Consider the following 19,334-nt stretch of genomic DNA (forward strand, 5'->3'; position numbering starts at 1 on the left):
TCTTTATCCAAATAATAACATTTCTTTAGAACCCTGTAACAAAGGAAAGGCCCCCAATAAAATGTGAACTAGCATCCCCCAAAGTCAGTGGTCTTAGTGTACTTTTCATCCTAATAAAACTGCCTACTATGTTAGCAATTAAAAAAAAAAAAAACCAATCCAGTTCTCCTGTTTAGTGTTCTTTCTATTTAGTGTTGTTTACACCGGCCACTCCAAATTTCCTGATTTTAAGATCATTTGGTTGAGTCACTCCAGAATGCAGTCTGGAATTTGAATATTAGTCAAATGTCCCACGTGAGTTTTAAGATAGAAAAAACAAGTTTGAGACAGATGGGCAATGCACTGTAATACCCAAGGGATTGCTCAGAGAAAGGCTCTCATTCCTTATGTATCTCTTCTGTACATACAGAAGATGGGGGGGGGGGGGAGGGGAATGAACTGTTGCTCCCAAGAAGTAAAAAGGACCCAAGAAAGAGTAATCTAAACAGTTCTTGCTGCTGTCTCTGCACAAAGTAACCAACTTTTCACAGAACCTCAGGAGAGAAAAATCTGTGTGCCTGTCTGTGAAATTAACCACAGTTGTTGAGAAGGCTCACAGAGGTTCCCTCTTGGGCACATTTTACTGGAGATCAGTCTGCTTTGGAGGGACATGGCTTTTCCTTGGACTTTGCTAGAAATCAGGGAGCTATTTGGAGCTTGTACAATTCAGGCATTCAGGAAAAAGAGCCCCTCAAGAGGGAACAGCCAAAGAGCAGATGGTAAAAAGTGTTCTTGGTGTCTCTTGAACACTAATGCCCTGGAAACTTTGTTTCAACTTGGACTTTTATGGTTACTTTGGGCAACCACAGAGGATAACAGAACTGTGGCCGCAGCCACGCTGGAGAGGAGAAGCACGTGTTCTAAAGCATTTTAGGTACAAAGGCAGGTGGCTTCAGATCGACTGCAGGTTATGGAATGGAAAAGCCCATTGTCGTTTTGGTCTTTGCAGGGAGCCAGGAGTAAATAATACTTCTCATATAGCTTTAGCCCTGTGCTATCTTAATTGCAATCTCTGGTGAGATTTGGAGTTATGCGTTTTTAACAAGCAAACCATAAAATAAGGTTTAATCTCCCCAGAGCCCTGGAGTTAATTTATCTGTCCACAGGCTAAGATCTTTTTAAAGGTTAAGAATGCTTGGGTTTTCTTTCTAGGTCTCTGGGTTGGCTGGAACGCCTGCAGGTGTCTCCTACGGCTGGCGGCTGGAATCTGGCTTTCATCAGCGCTAAAGACCCAGCCTTTAGGAAAGCCTGCAATCAGAATTAGGTGTTGGGTCCTAGTATTCACAGACTGTCCCTCATCCTGGTAGAGAGGAATTAGCATTCATGAGGACCGTGTCTGTGGAAGAAAGTACATTTGACTTAGCTTCGGAAGGTCAGAGATGGAGCCTTTGCTCTGTAATTAGGAGTGGTGGGATTTGGGGGAAATCACTTAACCTCTCTGAGCTTGTTTTCTCATCTGTAAAATGGGTATAATAATATCTACCCTGCAGTCTTCATAGAGGTTCTGTGAATGTTAAATGGTATGTAGAGGTCTTTTAAAAAATATTAAAGCTCGACATAGATGTGAAGCTAACTTTGTTACTTAGTTATTCATCCAGATAGAGTTTGTTGCCTTTGTCAAAGAAAGTATTCTCCCGTGAAGCCATACTATGGAAGGAAGTTCCCAGGTATTCAGAACACTCCTAAAACCCATTCCTGGCTCCCAGCAGGCCAGTACAGATTTAGTGCCAAAATACAGAAAGCACAGATTATCACACCGTTATCCCTTGGACCTAACTGCCTAACCAATGAATGAATATACGTATATAACCTCTATCACTTGGCTCAGCAGGGCCACTTGCCGGGGTCAGAACACCTTTCCTGCCCTTGGCAGCCTTAGGGGGGTACAATGACTGATCCAGATCCACCAGTGCGGGTCCACTCTCATCTATCTGCAAAGCTGTGCCCCAAGGGCATAAGAGGGGAGGCTGCCTCCACTCTGGGTAGGGGTGGAAGAGGAAGAGCTCGGGATGATAGGTCACTGGTGGACCATTATTTGCAGATTACTCTATGGTCCTCCCTCACCTGGACTTCTCAGCCCCATTGACTGGCATCTCCACCTTCAAGTCCTATTGCAACCTACCCACCTGTGCCTCCTCCCAATGCATCGTGCCCTCCCTACGGTCACACCTCCTATCCCATTTTCACGAGCCTCCTCCCTGCATCACCTCCCTTTTTATGTCCTCCCAAATCATTTCACTACTACCTATGAGATCTCAATCACAAGGGCACGTCTTTCAGGAAGCCTTTTCAGATTGACAGTATCCTTCTCTTGCTCTCATCACTCTTTTCCTGCAAACTCCCTTTGAGGTATTTGTATATCGGGTTGTGTTATTATTATACACCCACCTAATGAAAGTCAGCACGGCTAGGGACGGGGCTGGGATGGCACCTGACCAAAGGTCCTTGGGAAAAGCTGATTCTTGCATCTGTGCCCTGCTCTGTTGGGGCTTTGCTGAAATGGTCCATGGGGCAGCGTTGGACAAGCCAGAGGCCCTGTACAGAGGTAGGGGAAGCTCGTGCCACAGCTCTAGATTTCTCCTTAGCCACACGCTCAAGTGTTCAAGTGTTGTTAGCGTTTCGGACGGCAAGCCATGTGGCAGGAATAAAGGGTTAGGATGTGTGAACCAGAAAGGAACAGAGGTGTTCCTCTAGAATATCATTCTAATCTCAGTACTCCATACCTTGTAAGGCTTCCCTGTTCCCAGGACACAAAGGAGAAAGTCCACTCTCCTCTGCCAGGCACACAAGTCCCCATTCAATTGCTGCTGCCTGTCTGTGATGCCTCCCTGCCTGCAACAACACATCCCAGAGTTAAACTACCTCAGACATGCTGGGGTACTGGCACGTCCCTCGTCGACATTGTCCATGTATTGCCTCTCTGTCTGGAACATTCCTTTTGCCATCTTTCTACCCTCCCAGGTGTGATGTAGGCAGCTAAATCGTACGCCCATGAGGCTTGAATCAGATCTCCTCAGGTTGGAATCAAGTTTGCCTTCCCAATGCTCCTAGAGCATGTCGTTTCTTTACGTTCACTTATGCCACATGACCATTGCCTACCTGCACGTGCATATGGCTGCTTCCTGCCAGGTGGGACCCCTGACACTCTGGCACCTTGGACTCTGTCTTCCTTCCTACCACTGAGCCTGATGCCTCCCATCCAGGAGCAGGGACTGTACCCATGAGTGGGGTTGGGTCAGAGTTAGTGAATTAAGCCACAGGATATCAGGAAAATCCCAACTACCCTCCCACCTCAGCTACAACACCCTACCCTTCCTGTCCCTCTCCCCCCCCCCCCCCCAACTGGCACCCATTTCCCATGGGCAGGGCTCTAGGAACACATGGCTTGCAGGCCGGGCAGGAAGTTGAGACATCCTGTTGAGAAACTGCTCCCGCCTTGTTGGCCTGAGGCCGAAGACACGCGGCCGCTAAGGAGGACCAGTGGAAGGGAACCTCCAATCCTTCTCTGCCCCCCTCACATGCCTCTTCCATTTGCCTTTGTCTGTGGCTTTGGAGCTATTTGGGAGACACCTTGAGACAGCTGGAGAAGCAGCAATAATCCAATTAAAGCGTCTGACACTCTGGGCTGGTAGCATCTTGGCAGGGAGGAGGTGGACACACAGGGGCTGTTTCTGGTTCCACCTGTGATATGTGTTTTACTGGCTGTCGATACCTACAGGGAAAACACTAGCAGTAAGATTCACAGATAAAACACAGTGCCCTCTGCTTCCTCCCCGGGGTGTTTTCTTGAGAAATTGGTTTCTGGGCAGGGAGGGGACAGGACTCCTTCTTCTCCTTCCCTCACTGCTAGGGCATTAGAGGAGCTTGAGAGCGGAAGAGAGCTTGGAGGGAAGGGAGAGCAAATGAGAGGAGCCAGCGGGGTTTTGAAAAGTCATAAACATCCTCTTGGCCACAGGAGTTTCCCAGAGTGAGAGACCAATTCCTTTCCAGATTCCGTCTCTCCTCTCCCCTGCTCCCCATGTTCCACTCTCTCGCTCTCCTCTCTGCCTTCTTTCTTAGGCCAACGGTCATTGTTGCATCTCTGGCAGTCTCAGAGGGTCATCTGAGCCCAGACAAAGCATGGAAACTTGCTTTGGAGATGAGAAAAGAAGAACTCAGAATCCAACCACTGCACCTTTCACTGAGGATATTAGAGCTTGCCGCAAAACGGTGATTGACGGAGCTGAGTGGTGTCCCGGGAGCAGGGTGTTACCACTCTCCCAGTCCTCTCTCTGTCTCCCTCACTCACCTCCAGCCCTGCCCACCCCCCCTGCACCCCTTCCCAGATGCCCCTCATGCTGCCTGAAGCCAAGGCTCGGGCAGGCTCCCCACATCCCACTCCAGGCCAACTTGACGGTGTGATAGCTGGAAAAAGTTAAATGCTTTTCCCTTCATTATCAGAAAGAGTTTTATTCTGACTGAAGTGAACAATATGAAGAGACAGCACAGAGCTTTGGCGGAGGATGAAAAGTTCCTTCTATCCACAGAGCTGCACTTCAAAGTGTCCTGTGAAAAGGTTCCACTTTAATTAGGGGGAGGAAATTGCCATGTAACTTAATTAATATCAAAAACATTTTTTTTTTTCTTAAACACAAGAAAGAAAGATGGCTACATAGAGAGGGAGAAAGGAACTGACAGCGAATCTGGACAGGCCTGTTCGTGGGCCGCATAATGATAAACTTTGTTTTTAATTACTCCACACACGCCTTAGGTTCAGTGAAGAACTCTGAAGCCACGGCAGGGCCTTCCCACACTGTGGGTTCTCATCCTGCAGCCCCCACACTCCGGCCGTGGTACTAAGCAAGGACCCAAAGTAGTTGTGTGGATGTTTCAGAAGAGAAATGCACAAATCCTGTCTTCTTTGAACTAAGCAGGATTTGCAGAGGGGGTTGGATGGGGCTGGGTCATCTGGCTTCCTCACCCACTACTTAGAGCCACCGTGGGCATTCTCCCCTCCTCGGGGCCCCGGGTCCCGGTCATCACATGCCACCTTCCTTTTGCAACCAACTGCTCCGGGAACACTCCTGGGCCTTGGCCTGGGATTTCCTCTCGTTGCAAGAGCGACCCGTCGTTTCTAGTCTGCCTCCTTATTACCTCTCAATCTGCCCTCTTCTCTACTGCTATCATGGGCATGGCCGCCGCCCGTCCCCCCCAAACGATTTACAAAGTAGGCTCCTAATTGTCTTTTCGTTTTCTCTCTTTCCAAACTGGAGTCCATCCGCCACCCGGCAGTCAGAGTGATCTTCTGCAAGACATAACATCATACCGTTTCTCTGCTCAAAACCCTTTGGTGGCCTTCCATTCCCCTCAGCGGAAGATTCCTGAGCAAACACCCCCAAGGTCCTGTGTGATTTTGCCCACCTCTCTCCCTCACCCTTGTTCTTCCCTGTAGCCATAGTCTCGGGGTCTTGGACGTGGAGGTCCTTCTGTTAGAACATTCTTCCACACCTCTTTCACCCACTTGACCTTGGCCTCATACGCTCCTATACATCTTTTGAGTCCTGACTTGAATGGTATGTTCTCTGAAGAATTTCAAGGTACTCACCCCCAACATCTAAGTTAAACCCCCATGTTGCATACTTACATAGAATACCACACTCCTTTGTAACACACGTCAAAACTGTTACCAGTTAATTGCTTTGGCAAGCAGGGGCTTGATACGGAGCTTTCCCCTGGACCGTAAGCCGGACAGTACTAGAGACCAGCCCTGCCCTGTCACACTTGTTTGCCAGCTGCCTGCATGTCAGCATAGCACACACCTTTCTACTCTCCACTAGGTTTTCGATCTCATCACAAACGAGTCAAGTACATTATTTTATCAAACCCGTTTTTCTGGAGTAGAACATGAAGCACAGAGGTTAGTTAGCTATTACCTGAAGCCACACAGGTACTAAGTAGATGGTAGGTAGTTCGGTTCCTGAGTCTTGCTTTTCATCACTGTCTATGCTCACATGAGGACAATATTCATTTGAGGAAGGCAGGAAGGGAGAGAAGGGAGTGGGAAGGAAGGAAGGAAGGAAGGAAGGAAGGAAGGAAGGAAGGAAGGAAGGGAGGGAGGAAGGAAGGAATGGAGGGAGGAAGGAAGGAATGGAGGGAGGGAGGGTGGAAGGAAGGAAGGAGGGAGGAAGGAAGGAAGGAAGGAAGGAAGGAAGGAATGGAGGGAGGGGGTGGTGAATGGCTTAAGAATGGTTGGAGAGGGGCACCTGGGTGGCTCAGTCGGTTAAGCGGCCGACTTCGGCTCAGGTCATGATCTCGCGGTCCGTGAGTTTGAGCCCTGCGTCGGGCTCTGTGCTGATGGCTCGGAGCCTGGAGCCTGCTTCAGATTCTGTGTCTCCCTCTCTCTGATCCTCCCTCATTCATGCTCTGTCTCTCTCTGTCTCAAAAAAAAAAAGAATGGTTGGAGAAGTGACTAGATGGTACCAGGCATAACTCTGTGGACCCAGCCCTCGACTCATGGAGGTATTTAATTCTACTCAGCACAGTATGTCTTTAACGTTCCCAGGAAAGTCCCCAGCCTCCTGATTTCTCCTAGAAATGCTCCTTTATAGACTGAACATAACCTGAGGTTGTGTCCTGACAAAATTAAGACATGGGTTTGTCCCAGCAATTTTTCTCTCCCCATGCATTGCCCCCCTCCCAATTTCTAGCCCACCCCACTTCCTTCAACTTGAAGAGATGCAATCCACATATAGAGTAGGGCCACAGCTCCCAAACCGTGCACCAAGGCATCCTGAGTCACATGGTAAACTCTCACAGCCCTGCAGGATATTTTCGTTTTGGGAGGAAAATATGGAGATAACTCAACACTCAGCGGACACCAAGCAAATTGCCAACTCAAGGAAGTTTACGGTTTTGACATTAGATCTCATGGTTTCCTTTCACTGGGGTCATATCTTTATGAAAGTGGGTTTTCTGTGGTGGCTGTGCTAAAAGGCAAGTTGTGCGCAAAAATCAATGTGGAACAGAAAGGGAAGATGGCAGTGTCTGAGGTTTGAGAAGTTGTGCAGTGTGCAACAGGGGCCCACATCCCATTAGTGGGTAATTATGATTATTTAAGAATGAAATAGAAGTGTTTTTCCTGTAAGTTTATTTTTTTTTCTTTCAACTAGCTATTAAGTTGTTAGGACATCAACACTTACAAAGCTGTTTGACCCTGGCTACTTAAGAGATGGAACCGCTGGTTCTCTTGGCCCACAGCCACCGCCATAAACTACTTGGGACCACGGATGCTGCGAAACAAGCAAGTATGGGAATCTACGGGCGTCAAAGGAATTCCTGTGGGGTTGACATACTAATATGGCAGAGGGGGAAGAGACCAGTCCCCTCAAACAGGACCACCTGCGGCCGGGCACAGGTGTCCTCTGGGGTGATGTCATCCTGACACCAGCAGGAGCTGAGGGTAAAGGAAAGAAGACAGGCCCCACGGGGCTCCCGGCAGCTAGTCTTCCCCCTGGACGAGCGCGCACATCCCCTGGCAGACAGAGCCCATCGCAACCCGCCCCGAGGCTTGAAGGACAGGTTTGTAATTGAAAGTATCTCCGCTGCCCTGGGAGAGCACCGCCTCCAGCCGGAGGTCTCTGCACAACAGCAAAGAAAAGCCTCTTAACTTCCTGCGCTTCGCGCAGGGCCGTGTGTTATCAGCCGCAGATGGGAGCCTCGGCCGCCTCCCGCTCTGGAGTGCTCGGTGGAAGCAGGCTTGGCAGGTGGACCGAACGGACAAGATGACAAGCGCTGTTAAACAGCAACGCGCAGGCTGTTGCAACACGTGCTTAGGACCTTCCTTCTCTTGGGCTGCCGGGCCCGCGCACGCGGCGTCAGAGGAGCCGCAGCGCGCGTCTCCCGATTTTCCACGGCGGCCTGGTGGCCGGGTCTCTGGAGGCCTCTGCGGGGCAGGGGCGGCCTCCTGGAGGCCCTGCGGAGAGAACGGCCCCCAGGAAGGGAGGCTTTGCTTTCGTGCCAGGCGCGTGTCCACTCACTCATTCCCATGTGGGTGACAAGGACAAGCCAGGCACCAGTCACCTTTCTCGTCCCGCTTTCTCAGGAACGGTGACACCCCGCCCCAGAGGTCCCCAGCCTTGCTTGCGCCTGCTTCCTTCCCAGCATCGTTAGTCTATCCGTGGTCTTCGTGGTGCGCTGCACAGCGCGCCAGATAACGAGCGAAGTGGGGGGAGCCCTCGGCGGTGCACAGCCCGCTGGCGCACAAGCTGGCCGACGATCGGATGATTCTAGGTTTCTTATTTATGCAAAAGCTGTCGTCCTCTGTTCTCCCTTCACCCACCCCGTTCACCCAGGAGGGCTGAGAGGAAGCCGTTCAGACCCTCATTCTCCGCACACCCCATCATGAAGGCCCTGGGTCTCGCGGAGGGAGCAAGACAGTGGCCAGCCTGGAAGCTGGAAGCCTGGATCCCTTTCCCGCCTGGGAGCCGCGGACCAAGAGGGAAGGTGAGGAGAAGGGAGAGAGGGGGTAGCAACTGCTTGCGGCCTCCCATTTCGGGGGAGCCCGGAGTCCTGCATTCAGGAGATTTGCAGCTCGGCAGCCCCCCAGAGTGGACCTACTACCAGGAGAATGTCTCTACCTCATTTCATCAGAGCCAGAGACGTCTGTCTCCAGCTGCCATATCGTCATCCCCCCAGCTGTAGGACTTACTATAATTTCATACAGTTCTGTAGACAGATATTGAAAAGGCATCTGGAAAAATTGATAGCATATCAAGGCAAAGATTTCATAAAAGTCATTTTTTTTAAATGTCCAGCCATAGGTACCAGCGTGCACTCCTCACAGACACACATTCAAGGTCCCCAAAGGCCTCTTCTCTGATCTTAGAGCGCCCCCTTTGGAAACGACGCTCTTACTGCAACCGGCCAGGCAGGCTTCTTTCCGCGCGTTTGAGCTGTGGGATACGCACGCACGGGGAGAAGGGAAGGGATGGTAAGCGAGAAGGAGAAGAGAGAGGGGCCCCGGGGAGAAAAAGCGAGCCCCCAGAGGGCCCCGTGTGTGCACACCCTCATGCGATGAGCAGCGTGCCGCACACTCTACATGTGTAATCCTATTAAATGCTCACACGCAAAGTAAGTCTCCAGCCCCAGTTTACTAACAAAGACACAGCGAGTCCAAAAGACACCCAGGGAGTGACTGCCAGGGTCAGCATCGTCTCACAACCAAGCCCCTGCTCTTTCATTCCATAAAACCGTGACTGACACCTCCCCTTCTCATATCTCTCCTCAAAGGCTTTTTCAAATTTTCCACTAAAGCCACAGTGGGGAGGAACAGCTGTGCCCGGGGGTACTGACCCACGAAGTTGTGGGGAGCTTTGGCTGGAAGTAGGGAGCCTACTCGAAGGAGCAGCAGTCAAGGGCAGGTTTTATACACGTTCGTCTTCGCTGTGTTTTTATCTTGTTTTGCTTCCTCCCTGTGCTCAGTGGTTGTGAACAGGTGGCCGGCAAGGCATGAAAAGGGTCCCAGACGCGGAACCAGAAGCCTGATCTGGCGTCACACTGCTTGGCCTTAGTGGGATTTGGTCAGTCAGGAGAGAAGCCGCTGGACTTTGGGTTCTGACTGGCCTCCAGAAGGCGGTTTCGAGCCGTAGAAGCATCATAAAGTGCTCACAGGAAGAGCTACAGGGAACTAGTCCAAAGTGCAGGGAGGAACCCAACACCCTGCCCAAACTGGGAGCCAGAGGGTGGCCCAATATTGAAGACAGGGACATGAGAAGAGAAAATAGGGCAGTTCTCCAGAATGATGCTTGAATGAGAACTTTTTTGAGTCAAGGGCAAATTGGGGGGAGGGTGGGGGTGGGGGCGGGGCTCTTACCTGGAAGTATCTTGAAGATATGGCTGTTTGAGTCAGTCAGGGGATGCAGAAAGCCAGAGGAAGGGCATGTAGGGCATGAGCTGACCCTGAACCCAAGGCTTTCTTTTGGAGTCTCTTTTTAAGGAGTCTGGAATGAAAACAGAGTAAGTTGTGCACTGAGGAATCTCTTTGGCAGAAATGTGCTTCCTCATGGGCCTGCACTTGGGTGGAAGCTGAACTCCCAATGTCTTCTTGGCAGGGGCTGAATCACAGGGTTAGTGAGCCTGAGATCACCCCACTCATCCCTCTGCCTTAGTGCCCCACAGCCTTCCAGTCCTTTCAAGCATAACAGAATTGATTCCACTTTGAATACTCAAGAGGGCTTGAAAAAGATCCTCATGCATAGCCTTCCTTAATAGCACCCTGGAGAGTCAGGAGAAGAGGAAGAAAGGCAAGCATTGGTAACATAATGCCATGATGAAGACAGACAGAAGGTTATGCTAAGGTGGTCTGCGGGGACCTGGAGACCCATCTCTGCTCCTCTAAGTGTTGAGCCCATTTCTGTTTGGTGACTGTCTTCTTGAGCAAACCTGTCAGTGGGGGTAGGGCAGAGAAGGCAGGTCTGTTTTCTTAGAGGCAAAGAGCTGGGGTGCTTTTTTCAGAAGGACCTTGCTGGGGACCCAGATATGTAGGAGTCCGTAGCCTTTCCCGTCCTGCTGGACCCCACAAGCCAAGATGGCCTGAGCACTGTTCTAATAAAGCTGAGGTCCATTTGAGGCCCATGTGGGAAAATCAACCCTTCAGAGAAGAAAACATGATTCCAAAGCTCTAGACACTCAGAGCCTTGCCTGTCAAATACAAGATGACAATATTAAGTAAGGTTTTTGAAAACATTGTCTATCACCCAGTGTGAAAGTAAGCCCCACATGAGAAGTTCCTTTCAGAATGTAGGACTAGGACATTTTTTAATCCCCTAAGAATAGAGGGTAGTGGGAAGGTGTACTTTTTCCTTTTATATGATGAGAGCTGTGGTGATATGCCTTGTTTCCGTTTTTGCCTTAGCTACCAGGAAGCTCCAATCAGATTTTGAGTTAATTGCAATAAATATGTTCGTCAATCCCTTGGCTTAATACGTTTGCTAACTCCCTTCTTCCGTCCTGGTTTCCCCTTTTGATTTCTATTGAATTGTCTTATTGCGGATGTCCTTTGTTTAAGTTTTTCAAACCATCTTTGGAAAGAGGTAGACATTTCTATGAGACAACAGACTACTTAATGCACATTGATGGCCTCAGCTGGATCGGCCACGCAAAGGGTACATTTTGTTGGCAGGAACCCACATTACATCAACACTGCATTCAGAGATAAAGGACAGTCTTCCGCGTTCCTCCCCTGTCTCTTCCCCTGCCACCACCCTCACAAGGACAGTGTCGAGGGCATTCTTTAATCTCCTCTCTTTTAATTGGTGAGAGAAAGTGGTGCCACTCATCAGTGCTCTAAGTTGGAGGGATTTAATTAGATCTAATGACCAGATAAATGGAGAATTCTGAGTAAGGACCTTTGGGGACTGAATGGTGTGAAGAGGGTTATGTTGTTATATTTCCCTGCATTCGTTGCCGTGGCTGAGACCACGACGGAAAGAGAAGCGGGACACTCACAAGAGTCAGATGTGGACGCTGTTGGGGGAGGGGGTGGAAGAGAGGGTGGAGGATAATGGGGCCTTGGTGGAGAAGGAAGTCAGAGCGAAGGGTGAGATGGGATTGAGCACTCAGGAAGATATTTGGTTCCACCGCCCAAGTAATTCTCATTCTAAGTGATCCTGCCTTCTGCTTGACCTGTTTCCTGGGCATTCTGTCTCCCTATGACCCTGACATCTTTCTCGCCTTTGAGGGAAGCCAGAAACCTGGCCCTAGAATGGGTAGAGCTGTTCACTTGTCAGGCTTCCCATGAGCTGCTACTAAGACGACCTGTCCCCTTTTGACAAGTCAGCTTTGTCCAGTGTGAGCAGGATCGTTGTGAATATCCTTGTGCCGTCACTTAGGGCATGGAGTGTCAGAGATTTCTCTCCTGAAAGATCATCTGTCAAAGCTACTGGGGTATTCTAGTCCCAAGAGTCCCGAGGGAGAAGTTCTGGGGGCTGAGAGGGCAGGTGTTGTTGGGGGCGGGGTGCAGGGAGACAGGGAAGGAAGTCAGTCTGCAGATACTCCAAGTCTGACTCACTCCCAAATGGAGGTGGAGGGATTCTTCCCTGGAGAAAGGTCAGTCGGAGCCATGAGGCTTGAAAAGAGGGCAGGTAACTTTTACTGAATACCCACCATATATCCAGCATTTAGCCACAATCTCACATCTGTAATAGCACTTAATTCTTATGGTATCAGAGTCTGGTGCCTACTATGCCCTCAATAGGCATAAGGAAAATGGATGAATAATTGAATTATCCTGAGAGGTATCACAGTCCTTATTAGACAGAAGAGAAAACCAAGGCTTAAGGAAATGAACAATTTGCCAAAGTTCACATGCTCAGTTTGAACCTAGGTCTTTCTGATGCCAAACATCACTCTCTTTCCAGGTGGACCTGAGTGTGAGACAGCCTTCTCTACGTCCCATCCAAGTGAGAGCCTGTTCAAACTAGGCTTGTATGTAGTTTGATCTCTTTAGACCTCAGTGTGCTCATAGAAAACGGCCCGGCTGAGGCAATGCCTTGTGATGAAGGCAGCAACCCCCGACCGACCCCCCCCCCCCCCACCACATATCTAGTAAAGCTGATTTGTATGGAGATTTATATGGAAATGCAGCCACCTTTCCTCTAAATCCAAAGCCGTGCACTTGGTGATAAACAGCGCTAATGTGATGTTAACTCTATTTATATGACTGTCTGTCCCAGGAGATGGATTTACATATACACTAAGTGTGTCTCACCAGTACCTAAGAGTAATGTTTTATTTTACTGCCTCTGGATACCTGGTAGCAACTCAGGCCATTAAAGAAGCATCACACACACACATATTCACCTGGAAACACAGTAGCAGCAGGAGATAGATGGGGACGACCCTGGCAGGAAGGTCCCACTTTACAGGTATAAGTGGCAAACAACCTTCTGTTCCAACTGTCTGTACGGTTCTTAGAGATGCTAAAAGGGACCTTTCAGGGTCATCCTATCCCTTTACCCCTCAGAGTTGTTCAGATGAAAGTAGAGTTTAGAGCCCAAATTATTTGAATCATTGTCTAAATCCTCTCTTTTGGTTTGGCCAGAATGAGATCCTTTGTAGGTTTGAATCTGAAAACATGCTAGTCAGTGAGCCCCATGCCTTAGCCCAAGTGAATCCTAAAGTACACCAATCACCCTTCCTTGGCTCATGTTCCAGGACCTGTGCTGAGAATCTTAAATAAATTATCCCATTGATGTCTCATAACAACCATGTGAATTTTCACTATCATTATGCCCATTTTACAGATGAGAAAACTGAGACTTAGGGTATTAATAGCTCATCCACAGCTACCCAACTAGCTACTAATTAGCAAAAGAAAGTTCTGAACCTAAGTCTGTCTGAATCTAATTACACAAGATCACCATAAATGTCAGTGAGATGTGTGTTTTTGAGGACACTGGACTGCTAAGGTGAGGGGGGGGGTCTGAAAGGAGATTTACAAGAAAGGAATTTTGCAGATTTCCTCACACTTGCATACAACATGCCATGGAGAGTACATAGTTGTGTAGAGTCTTGGGCTAACTGATCTAAGAGGGAGATAGGACAAATCACAGTCCAAGCTCAGTCATTCACTCTATCATTCTTACCTTCATTCAGATATCCAACCAACACAGTCTGTGCCATTCACTGGAGATACATCATTGAATAACACCTGGTCTGTATGTTTCATAAGCCCACAGTCTAATGGGGGAGACCAACTTGTAAAGTAATAATTACATTGCCATTATAAGCATTGGTGGATGGAAACCAGGGAAGACCAGAGGAGGGGCATCCAGATCAGAAGAACCTTAAAGTGATGGAAGGGCCAAAGGTCTTTAGGTTAATTTAAATAATAACAACACCTTGATTTGTGTCCTGTTTGTGTGGTCTCAGCCAGGTCAAATCCTTTGAGCTGTAGTTTCATTTTTTGTTGGATTACAAAAATATCAGTCTACCAGCACGACGAACCTTAAATGGATCAGGGAGAGGATTGAATTAGTTAATGTAAATTTAAAGCACTATTATTCATCATCATAATGGTGAAGATGGAAAATATGAGAAAGGAAGGTATGAACAGGAATAAAAGCAATGTAAATATTTTCATAATACGGAATCAGGTACCAGTGTAATAAAATAAATGTGGATGCCCCCAAGGAAATGGGTTGTCCTGAGACTGAAATCATCAGCCACCCTTTCAGGGGCCAAATTCCTCCCTATGGGATTGAGGAGAAATAATATTTTCAAAAATTGGCAAGTGTAATTCTTGCTAGGACAGGGAGTACTAAAAACATAGCCACTGCTTTCCATTAGATCTCAAAGGAATTCGTGAGCCAAATTGTAAGTATCTACTGACCATGGCCATGTGCCCAGCGTTGTGGTGATTTCTAAGTACAGTTTCAAAGAGCTAATGAGTTACTTGGATGGAATGTAAGAAGCAAAACAAATGAACATAGAGGAAAATGGGGGGGGGGGGTTGGGGGGGAGGATGCAAACCAGGAAACAGACTCTTAACAATAGAGAACAAACAGTGTTGCTGGAGGGGAGATGGGTTGGGGGATGGGTTAAATGAGTGATGGGCATTAAGGAGGGCACTTGTTGGGATGAGCACTGGCTGTTGTATGGAAGTGGTGAATCACTCAGTTGTACTCCTGAAACCACTATCACACTGTATGTTAACTGGAATTTAAATAAAAACTTTAATATTAATTAATTGACATTTACCTTTTTTTTTTTTTAATTTTTTTTTTCAATATTTATTTACTTTTGGGACAGAGAGAGACAGAGCATGAACGGGGGAGGGGCAGAGAGAGAGGGAGACACAGAATCGGAAACAGGCTCCAGGCTCTGAGCCATCAGCCCAGAGCCCGACGCGGGGCTCGAACTCACAGACCGCGAGATCGTGACCTGGCTGAAGTCGGACGCTTAACCGACTGCGCCACCCAGGCGCCCCAATTAATTGACATTTAAAAAGAGAAAAAAAAAAAGATATATTAAATAGTAAACTGCCAAACTGCAACTAACTCCAGTCACAACAGGAGAAGGCAAAACTGGTGTATAAGCTCTGGTGGTGAGAGTTGCTTTCATGGGCAAAGTGGGAGCTGCTCCGTCTGTTAAAGAAAGGCTGAGATCTGGAAAAGCAGAAAGGAGGGTAAAAGAAGTTGAGGGTAAAAGAATGAATGGGGAGAGCGGAGAAGGGGAAAGAAACTAGGGAAAAAATCATGAAAAGAGGGGAAGGAAGGAGAGGAGAGAAGGACAGGAGAGGTCCAAGAGCAGAAGTAGAGCATTTGCAGAGAGGCTGGGATGGACATAAAGTATTTGGAAAGAGGAGACATGATGACTTTGAGTGAAAATGTATTGAGTTTCAGGTGATGGGCAAGACAGTCCGATGGGAAAATCATAAGTAGTTGAGACACAGAGACTGAAATGGCAGGGGTGTGATCACGGCTGGAGATGTACTGGAGATCACTTGTGAGGGATGTGCTGGATTAGACAGTCAACAAGCTCTTGCAGGAAGTGGTTAGGGGGACAAAGGGAGAAGGGCTGAAGGAAGGTCCTCAGAGAATCCTCCTATTTAGGGAGGCAGGCTAAAAATGAAACATTAAAGAAAGATAAAAAGCATTCCCAGAGCATGGGAGCCGAACCCCTAAAATCTGGCATACAAAGATCAGAGCAGGAGAGAATATCAAGAATGAGGGAATTGTCAAAAATGCTGCAGTGCAGAGATCAAAAATAACATGGCAGGGCACTAAAATCCCTATTTGTTTTGCAAAAAGACACTTCAGTAGAATTTGGGACCAAATGCTCGCTTGTATGAAAACCGAGATTGGGGTATCAGAGAGTGAAGACATCTGCAAAGGCCATAAGCTTGAAGGGTTTACCAGGAAAAAAGAAGAGTGGAGATTGGAAGGTATCATATGTTCAAACATAGGGTTTCGGAGATACAGAGACTGCAGCACAAGGAGGGAAGGAGGTTGAAGCTGTAAGAGACGGAGGAACCAGAAATATCTTGTGGAAGCAAAATCCCGGAGGAGACAGGGGTCCAGAGTTCACATGAAGCAGTTATCTTTAAGAGGAAAGAAACCTTTTCCTTTGAGAAAAAAGGGGAAAAGCCCACTTCAGAGGTATAGCTTTGATGTGGTGAGAATGAGGGCACAGGAGATGTTCTCAGAGGTGACTTTAATCCCCCACTGATCTGAAATGGCCACGTAGCCCGAGGGAGAAAGAAATCTTTGATGGTTTCAGTTATTGAGCTTTCCAGATTGTTATTGCAGTGGAACCCAACCCATCCTGACTATATACAGGGAGAAAGTTGCCTCCTGAGATTAGGACAGCAGGGAGGAATGGGGATTTTAAGAAAGAAAAGGTATGAAATAGCAACTGTGGTAGTATCCAAGTGAGTCAAAAAGATTCTTTTTCCCAACATGTGTTTTCAAAGTTTTGAACCTACAGAAAGGTTCAGAAACTAATCTAATGACCACCCTGAGACCCTTCATCAGTTGCTAACTTTTTGCCACATTTGCCTTATCTCTCTGCATGGAATGTGTGGACACACATACCTCTTTCTTTTCTTCCTTTTCTTTCCTTTCCTTTTCTTTCTTTTCTTTTCTTTCTTTCCCTTCTGTTTTTCTTTAAAAAAAAAAAACATTTGAAAGTAAGTTACAGAGATCACACGAGTTCTCTTATCATTTCAGCACATTCTCCTGTGGAACTACAATACCTTTGTATATCCCAAGAAGCTAATATAATACTTTTATCTGGTATGTATCTGTACTCAAAATTTCCCAGTTCTTAAATGTAGTACACAGCCTGTCCCCCATTTACCGTCCCATCAAAGATCACACACTGTATTTGGTACATATAGAGAAAGAAAAGCAGGAAGGTGGGCTCGCAGAATTTGGATACACTGACCCTTCGATGAGCTAGATTTGCTCTGTGGGGAAATAGGACTCATAGCATGTGAAGCAATCTGCTTGGGCTGGAGAACATAGACCTTTGCCTGAGATATTCTTTGAATGTGTCATGGTAGTGGGGGTAGTGATGATGAAAATCAAGGTGACTGGGGCAGAGTGCCTGAGGAAAATGATAATTTTTAGGTATTAAAGGACCAAGAAAGACAAGAAAAATTAGAAATATGACTTGGCAATGTCAAATTAATATTAGACTCATTGTATACCCTACCAAAAATTGTTTAATTACCATGCACTAAATAATAAATCATTAAATCTATGTGAAATTAATTTGTTCTAAGTTCTCTACACATATATGCTCAATTTGCAAGTAGCATGGCGAACTCCTCCCAACTTTAATTAATGAGAGTTAGCACTGGCGATGGAATATTTATTTATGGACCAGGGGCAATTAGAGGAATGGGCTATGTGCACCGCAGGGAATGCTAAGATATGAAAGACTGAGCAACCTCAAATCTCAGAGCTGGTGTTATCTTTGTGGTCACTTCTTTCAGTGGATCCCTTCCTTTCGTAGGGATCTCTGGTGACTATATAACAACGCTGTGTGCTTTCCTCGGTATTTCAAGCTGACTAGCAGAAATGCTAGATTTACTCATGATAAGGCAGCACAGGCTAGATAACATATCAGAGGTTTTTTGGGTTTTTTTTACTTTTTGTTTTATTTTCGGCTGGAATTAACTCTTTACAGTAACATGGGTGACCTTCTGCTAACCAGATGTTCCAATAGCAGCCAAATATGTCTTTCATGGAAAAAAAAAAAAAGAAACAAAAACAAGGAGGGTAACAAATTAATTGTCTTTAACCAGTGATTTTATCTGGTGGAAGAGATTTTTAAAGCAAGGGGAAAGGGCAAGGTGCTGAGGGAACTAACAGTACAAGTCCTTAGAGCAGATATAGACTGGTTTTGCCCCAAACCTTCATTTGATAGATGATGAGATTGCCCAAGTGACATACCCAAGCTCGTGCAGTTACTTGATAGAAGCAATTAACAGCAATCCTTCTAGCATATCAAAGGTTAGTTGAGGAATAAATCTGGTGAGCTAACAGTGGGATGTCCCTGGGGACAGCCTGGTCTCAAGCAGGGAAGTCTTCAGGGGGCCGTTGCTTGCAAGCTAAGGGCAGGGGAAAGGGGGGGAGTGGTGTCCTGATTTCAAGCTATGGGTGGATTGGAGTGTTATGTAGGAGGTACAATCAAGGGGCCTCAGTGACTGAGTGGATATCAGCTTACGGGTGTGACAAAGGTGGAGAATGACAGGAAGCATCAAAAATGACATTCAGATTCTAAATTGCAGTTTTCCAAGGTGCCCTTTGTGGAGAGTGGGGGTGCAAGAGGGGAAGAGAATTGAAGATGAATACTAGGAAATGACCTCACAAGGCCGAGGAAGGCTGAGTCTAAGATTCACTTCTGGTGCTGAAGGGTCTTTCTGAAGCCAGGGGCCGGGTGGGAACATTCCCAGCTCACCAGCTAGCTGTGCGCCAGCCCAGCGGTGAGAGTCCTGTGCACAAGGCGGACACCAGGGGTCAGTGCAGACCCAGGTTCTCCGTAAGGGCTACTAGGTCCCTTTCCTTTAGCATCTGTTCATTACCAAGAGAATTTAAGAGAACTCTAAAAAGCAGATTCGTTTATGATAGCCACATTTACAAGCAGTTGTAATTATGGTGTATGGAAAACAATTATTCCCTCCTAAAATTGCTCTTTTAATTTTCTCTTATTTGTCCCATAGTGAATGTTAAGTAAGCCTCATTGCCTCACATACTGCCTTGGATGTGTGCACCGAGCCTTCTAAACACCAGACCGGGAAACATACACCACACTCTAACCTACACACACTCACAATCACATTGTGCAGACAAGCTCTGGGACAGTGGGAGAGGTGCCCCCAGTGGGACTCCCAGCCCCCAGCCCCACCCCAGGCACAGCTTTTGCAGAGATGCATAAGGCAACGCCTCCCCACCTGGAGAACACATACACCTCTTCCCAAAGAGTCATCTCGCCTATGAAACCTTTTCCTTCAGCACCCCCAGTGGACTTGCCTACTCTGTCCTTCATGTTGCCACGTTCCTGAGCAGACAGCCTCCACCCATGAAATCTTCATCTACGTCTTCGTTGACACGTCAGTCTTTACATATAAGGTCCTATAGGTGATGGTATTCCTTCATTTGTTACCAGTCCCCAATGCTTGGCACACGGAAGAGGTTAATAAATAAGTTTTGGGTCAAAAAAAAAAAGTAAGTCAGAAGAGGACTTGCTAGAGTATAGGAAGGGATAGTGCAAGGTTAGAGGCACCAGTGAAGACATTTGGCATGAAGGAA

The sequence above is a fragment of the Puma concolor genome, chromosome D1 (genome assembly GCF_028749965.1).
Source record: "Puma concolor isolate L17-30 chromosome D1, mPumCon1.1.hap2, whole genome shotgun sequence".
NCBI classification, from domain to species: domain Eukaryota; kingdom Metazoa; phylum Chordata; class Mammalia; order Carnivora; family Felidae; genus Puma; species Puma concolor.